General features: G+C 35.6%; 1 pseudogene; it reads left to right on the forward strand.

Annotated features, from left to right (window-relative positions):
- The first annotated feature begins 1397 nt into the window (after positions 1 to 1397).
- On the forward strand, positions 1398 to 5007 carry LOC140889351 (65-kDa microtubule-associated protein 6-like; annotated as a pseudogene).
- The last annotated feature ends 2275 nt before the right edge of the window (positions 5008 to 7282 follow it).

Consider the following 7282-nt stretch of genomic DNA (forward strand, 5'->3'; position numbering starts at 1 on the left):
GTACTCTCAGTGACAGACTATCGAGTATACAGCTGAGCGGCTCTATAGTCAGGTATAACAAGGTATAGGCTCAACGTGTAAATTCACATGACATATGAGTATAGAAAACGGTAAATCATACATCATGCCATATAATAATGCCAAATAAATGCAACATATAAACATATATACTCGCTGGCAATCTCAGTCAATGTGTACGTACCTCTAGGCTAGTTCAAGTATAATAAGATCCTAGGTTCCAAGCCTATATTCAAAAGTTCACCGTATCACTACATAAATTCTATAAGCCTTAACTAAGCTAATAAGTACTCCCAAAACTTAAACAGATTCCCGGACCATACCTTCGTTTGTAGTTAGCCCTTTGGAGTCGCTAGTCCTGGATGACTATAATCATACCTTGCTTATTCCAGAACCTCTATTATAACCGATAGGGCCCTCAAGTGTATATCTCACACTATATAACTGAAGAAAGAAACTCGGGAATTCGTATGTAGAAATGAATCTGGGAAGCCCTATTTATAGGCAAAATTCCCGTCCAGGATCGGAACTTCCGATTTCAGGATCGGAGCTTCCGATCCAGCTCATTGCATGCATGTGTGACACGTCGGGATCGGAGCTTCCGATCTGCTCTACGTTCAACACTTGTCAAAATTCGTGGCTTAGTCATCGAGCATTGCTGGCAGCTGGAGATCGGAACTTCTGTTCCAGGATCGGAGCTTCCGCTGAGCTTCCGAAGTGGCTGGGATCGGAGCTTCCGATCTGAGTTCGGAGCTTCCGATCCGGCCCAAAGTCAAAAGCCCATATTCTCTTCCGAAGTCCAATAACACTCCGAAATTGATTAATTATCAATCCTTAATCATGTTTATCATATTATTATCTTAAAATGAAATCTGGGTTACTACATTTCCAATGTAGTGGCAGTGGCTGGACTCATTTTTGATCTACACAATATTTGGAAATTATTCACTGTATTATTTTAACATTAATAGAATCTAGCATTTTAATAAAAAGTTTATATTTATGATGATTCGATCTTATATATACTTAGATGTAGATACATTTTCTGATATCATATTTTCCTGGCTTATTTTACAAAGTGACAACCCTAATTTCTAGTGAAGCAGAGAGTCGGAGATTAATTGAAATTAAAGTTGCTATATATTGTGTGTCCCTCATGAAGTCTTGTTATGGGCTTTTTTAAATTGCTTACCATTTTTTTGTTGTGAGGTACATAAGGGTTTCCTTCAATCATTGTATTTTTTTTAACTTTCCAGATGCAAAATCTGGAAGGAATACTGATATTTTACATTTTGATGAAGAAGTTGTGGGCGCGTTAGGTGCTTTGGGCTTTGGGCTTTGGAGCAAAAGTTCTTTGTTCTAATAGTGCATTCGAAGAAATGTCAGGACTAAAAGAGTCTACAGATGCAAAAGTAAGTTTTCTTATATTTTTTTTTTCTCATGTCATGGATATAGGCTGCTGTCAGAATATATTTTTCGAATTTTAATCAAACGGGAAGTTTCTACATTTTGTGGTCAAGGTTGAATTAAGCTCATTGCCATAATTAGTCAATTGCTTTCTATGTCATGGTATTTGAATCTTGTCTTGAGCTTGCAAGTTGTTTGGTTCAAGAAATTTCATATGAGTTACATACCTCTAAAATTTAAATCAGGCTCAGAAACAATTTCAAATTCTATAATTAACGGTTTTAGTTAAATTGCTTAGTCCAGTGCTATATTCAATGTCATCGTTAAATGTTCTTTCTTCTTATCTTTTGTATTATTTAGGGGTTGATACTCAAGTTATTGGCAAATATGTACCGCGTTTGTGGTTTCCCATGAATCTGGAATAGTGATTGCACTTTCTTTGCTGCATTATTTGGTTTTACTTGTAAAAATATCGAGACTTGGATGAAAAGTGATACTAAACATGACAGAATTTTAATATTCAAATTCATAGGACTTCATTTTTAATATTAATTTCTTGTTTGTGCTTGTTTTCTATTCGCAATATGGTTTGATTTTTGTGCTTTAATTTTTTTATTTATTCATAAAATATTAATTCGGATAATTTTTTGCTGAAAATTATTATTTTTCTTGTTACTGTTTCTTCCCTGCAGATTTGCAATGCAGTGGCAGTGGCTGGATTCTTGAATGCAACAATGGTCATTCCTCATTTTGATGTGCACATCCACTATTCAACATATCAACGATTGAAGAAATCTTGAACTTCATAATCCTTATTCTCAAATCCCGCAAGGTGTTTGGTTTTATGCTTCTTACAGTGTAGTCGACATCTCCACTGTTGCTTAGAGGTATTTTTTGCTTGAAACTCTTCTGGTTTTAGGTGTTTTTGGTGATTGTGTTCATGTCTTTTCCTTTTGTGTGTTGGAACTGTGTTGGTTTGAAATTTATAAGTATGTGTGGAATATTTATTGATCTGGTGGAAGAATAATTATCGATGTTCGAGAGTTCTTACAATGCAAGTCAATGATTTTTTGGATGATTTTTATTTTAATTTAATTTAATTTAATTGTTTGTTTAAGAGTCATTAATTTGGATTCCATCAACATTACTGTTCAGTTGTTAGGAAATGAAATTTACTTTCCTATTGTATCGCATCTTTCATTCCCTAGATTGATTATGAGAGAGTAACCTTACACATAAAGGGATCTCCCATGTTCCCTTTCATTGAAACCTATGATATGCTGCAGCTGAAAGATGTAGCTGGGTCTCTCTTCGAACTGTGGAAATTAATGGACACAAAACATGAAGAGAAGTTCTACTTCTTGAAGATTACTTCGATCCCCTCAATTTGTCAAAATATGAAATTGTGAAAGCAGGTGCTCTTACAGTCGAGGTAGTTGAACAGGTATTTAAATAAGATCATTAATATGTTTTGCACTCTGCCCTTTTAAGTTAATATAGTTTGGGAAATCTAATGCTATCACGGGCAGGAATTGGCAGAGGTTGAGAGACTCGGTAGGCTGTAATCTAGCAGGCTGAAGGATGTCCTGAAGAAGAGTTCAGAACATGAAGAAATATGCCATAAAATTCATATTTAACCTGATGCAAGTAGTGCTGCTGAAAAAACTAATGCGTTGATAGAATCAGGTAGATGACACTGTCCTCGAGAAGATCTCTATGTATATTATTTTTTGCTAGGTACTGATTGGAATCCATATCTTTTGCAGGTTTGGGGGATCCGAGTGAAATATTAACTAACATAGAAACCCAAATATATAATGCCAAAGATGAAGCTTTAACTCAGCAAAGAAATAATGGAAAAGATTGACCGATGGCTTTCTGCTTGTGATGAAGAAAATTGGCTCGAAAATTATATTCGAGTAAGCTAAAAAATAATGGTTTTGATCTAAAAAGTGTGGTTTGGTGAGAATAGGATGAAGAAAATTTTTCTCACATATCTTATGTGCTTATTTGTAATTATGGTCTGATTTATCAGGATGAGAATCGGTACAGTGCTGGGAGAGGTTCACACATAATAATAAATCTAAAACGTGCAGAGCGAGCAAGAACTATGATAAGTAAAATACCAGGTACTTCATTAGAGACTATAAGACTTTTTGTTTCTTGATTAAGTTGGTTATGTATCTGGAGGTAACGTGGTGATTTTCAGCCATGGTTGAAATCCTGATTAGACATATGCTGGCACGGGAGGATGAGAAACATAAATAGTTTCTCTATGATGGGGTTGGTTTTCCTAAATATTTCATGTGCACTTTCAAATTTTTTTTCTTCTCTATGATTGGAGTAATTGGCTCTTTTGTTTTTGTATCATTTGCCTTCAAGTTCATTTGGTATCAAAACTGGAGGATTACAAAGTGACTAGAATACAAAAGGAAGAGGAGAAAAAGTGTTCCAGGGTAAACAAATTAATATGATATGAGTAAAGTTTCTTGGTATTGTATATTTATGCGTCAATTAGATGTTTATCTACTAAGATGTCCTCTTACAACAACTGATATTACAATTACCTACCATATACAATGGCACAAAATATGGGACCATACTAATTGTGAGTAGTGCGTTACATCATATAATCATTGTAAAAATAACCATGATTATCATGTGCCCCATTGATATGAAATTTTGTGTTCAGGATCATAATAAACTTCAAAATATGGTACTTACTGAGAAAGAGGCGATATATGGTTCTAAGCATAGTCCTAGAAGAAGCAATAGCTTTAGGACTAAAAATGGGTACCAAGCATATGGAAATGGATCTGTGACCCCTTCACCCTGTCAGAACTCTGTTGGCTATGCAACTCCGGAGGTCCATACTCCACGCTCTTATTCTGGTTGACAAAACGGATATTTCAAGGAAATGAGAAGACTTTCCACTGCTCCTATAAACTTTGTGGCGATCCCCAAAGAAGATACAGTGTCATTTTCATCTGTTTACGGTTCAGAGCCAGAGTTCCCCCCCGAGCTAAAAGTAGAATTGAAGCGGTACGTTTTTCCTTGTAATACTTTATTTTCCTCTACTCTACTGTTGATGTTTATGCTCAAAGATAAGAATTTAGATCTCAGTTTTGAGAGTTTGAATTGTGTATCCAGATGCTGTTGAATATTATCATTGCAAAGAAGCTAAAGAATATGTTTTGAACCACTCACGATTTTGTTAAAAAGAAAAAAGAATTGTTTGAACTTTGGACACACTGCCGACACCCTGGTTTGTGAAGTTTCCAAAAATTCGATTCAAGGGTCCCAGTTTTCCTTAACTTTCTCTATTTTATATAAATAGTTTTATGCTTCAAGTTATTTTGCCACCCACTTTTGATTTATTTCAAATTTTTAACACCCCACTTTTGCAGAAACACGTATCTTTTGATTAATATGGGCGACGCTATGTTGAAAGGACCAACTAAAGGTTGTGGATATAGGTGGACTTATGCTATACCAGCTTCTTCCACATGTTTTAGCAGTAGGCAGTGGCAACTGACATTTAGACATCCTGCTACTCAACGATGGATTGAGGCTACATGCTAGTTTTTTTCCTAGTGTTCATTAATTTAGAATTCGATTATTTTATATTTGAATGATTTATAATATTGGAAGACTCTATATTAAATTTATTTTATAATTTTTTGAATTTTGAGTGATTTATAATATTGAAAATTTGTGAATTAATTTTTTTTGTTTTTTATTTGAACAAATACAACTCTTTTTTAAGCGTTGTCTTTTTCAGATACAACGACGCTTAAAAAGCGTTGTCTTTTCCAGGAACGACAACGCTTAAAAACGTTGTATTTTTTAGATAAAGCGTTGTCTTTTCCAGAAACGACAACGTTTTTTCCGCGTTATCTTTGAGCATGGTCTTTTACAACACTGGCTACGACAACGCTTTTTGGGGACATTAAAAACGGGGAAAAAGCGTTGTCTTTAGCCGTTTTTCTTGTAGTGATTGTAGTGCTGAATGGTAGGCTTGGACCTAGAGGGGAGCTTCTTGGATCTGCTTTAGTAAGGTACGAAAGTATTATTCAAGATATCCAGATTGATTATGCATGTATTATGTGTTTGCATGTTTTATATGCCTTTATATACAGCATGTCACGACTATATGTTGCATACATGATGTGAGACATCAGTTCTAAACATCTATTATCGGATTAAACAATAAATAAGCATACAAGATCCAAGATTGAAAGACAATAAAAAAAATTATTTTCCATGCAAAGGGGCCTCGCTCGAGCGGTAAGATCTTGCCACTCGAGCAAGCAAAACTCTGCCCGCCTTCTTGAAGACCGCTCGCTCGATCGGTGAAACTCAACCGATCGAGCGGGCAAAACTCTAAAAAATAGAGAAGAGGCTACAGACACTCTCGCTCGATCGGTCAAACTCTACCGATCGAGCGAGGGCAACTCTGACCCAATTTCCAGAAATAAACTCAAACCAAACTCAACTTCATAATCCATTCAATACAAAACGATGAATACAATAGATGCAACGACAATATTCAATCCACAATATTTGAATATTAGATAATACAAACATAAAACAAGTTCGAGTTCTAAACATGCTTCAAAATAAAATAGATTGACATGTTGTTCGACTACTAAACCGAGTCCCACTTCTATTCCTTGATCTTCATGCTAACAAATTCTCCTCTGACTCGATCCTGCCCCACCTATTGCCAAGTACACATACAAAACAAAGAAATAGTCGGATAACTCCGGTGAGAAATATATTTCCAGTAAAAGCAACATAACATGCAGTAACACGTAGTATCTCAATAAAATGAAATATAGACAACATATTCAATGTTAATACGAATGAAATGCATGTCTTTAAAACCAGGATATCAACTCTGATAATCAAGGAATTTTTGCTATTCTTTTGGGATCCCGAGGATGAGATCACGTAACAACACACCGACTCTCCCGATCTAGGTGGTGACCCGTATCTCCATCCTCTAGACTTTTGTGCGACTATAAGGAGTATGCTGACACTAGGTGAATTTATACAACCCAGGCCACTCACAATATAGCCCCAAAAACGTCTAAACAAAAAGGGTCGTACAATCCGCTGAAATCAAAGATTTAGGCTCGAGATGAATGTATATAGAAAACACAAGGCATTAAATCATAATTCAATTAATAACAAGAATTCAATCACAAAATACAAGTTTCCCATTCTAGAACAAGTATTGATGCAAGTATGTGATTTAAGGGAAACTCAAGAAACATCTGTCTTGAGTGTTTTATCCCGCTTAAATGATGTCTGCTTTTACCTTTTCTCGTTAAAATAGATCCAACTCTGGATACGCTAAAAAAAAGAGGTTATATCAAAATCCATACAACTACCAAAACAAACGCTCAAGGTAAAACTCTTTACCGCTCTTCGTCTAACTCTTCGATGCTCGATTACTGCTAACTCTGGCTCAACCAACTTCAAAAGAATCTGTACAAAGGCAAAATAAGATCAATAACGACAATCAAACCCAACTTCCAATGGTTCAACAATTCAAACGAATCAAAAATCCCAAAACTCAAAACGGCGGCATAACGACTATATTCTGATCAAACCTGAAACACAGACAGCAGTATAACATCGCAATCAACTCAAACCAATAACAACAAAAACAAATCCAATCCAACAAATCTCAAAATCCCCATTTTCAAAATAAGCTTCCAAAAATCATAACAAGTCCGAACGATGCTCTTTTTTCGATCCGACTGAGAATAAACGCTAAGAACTAAGTTTTCTCTGACTCGATCCTGCCCCACCTGTTGCCAAGTTCACATACAAAACAAAGCAACAGCCG

The sequence above is a fragment of the Henckelia pumila genome, chromosome 3 (genome assembly GCF_033568475.1).
Source record: "Henckelia pumila isolate YLH828 chromosome 3, ASM3356847v2, whole genome shotgun sequence".
Classification (NCBI taxonomy): Eukaryota; Viridiplantae; Streptophyta; class Magnoliopsida; order Lamiales; family Gesneriaceae; genus Henckelia; species Henckelia pumila.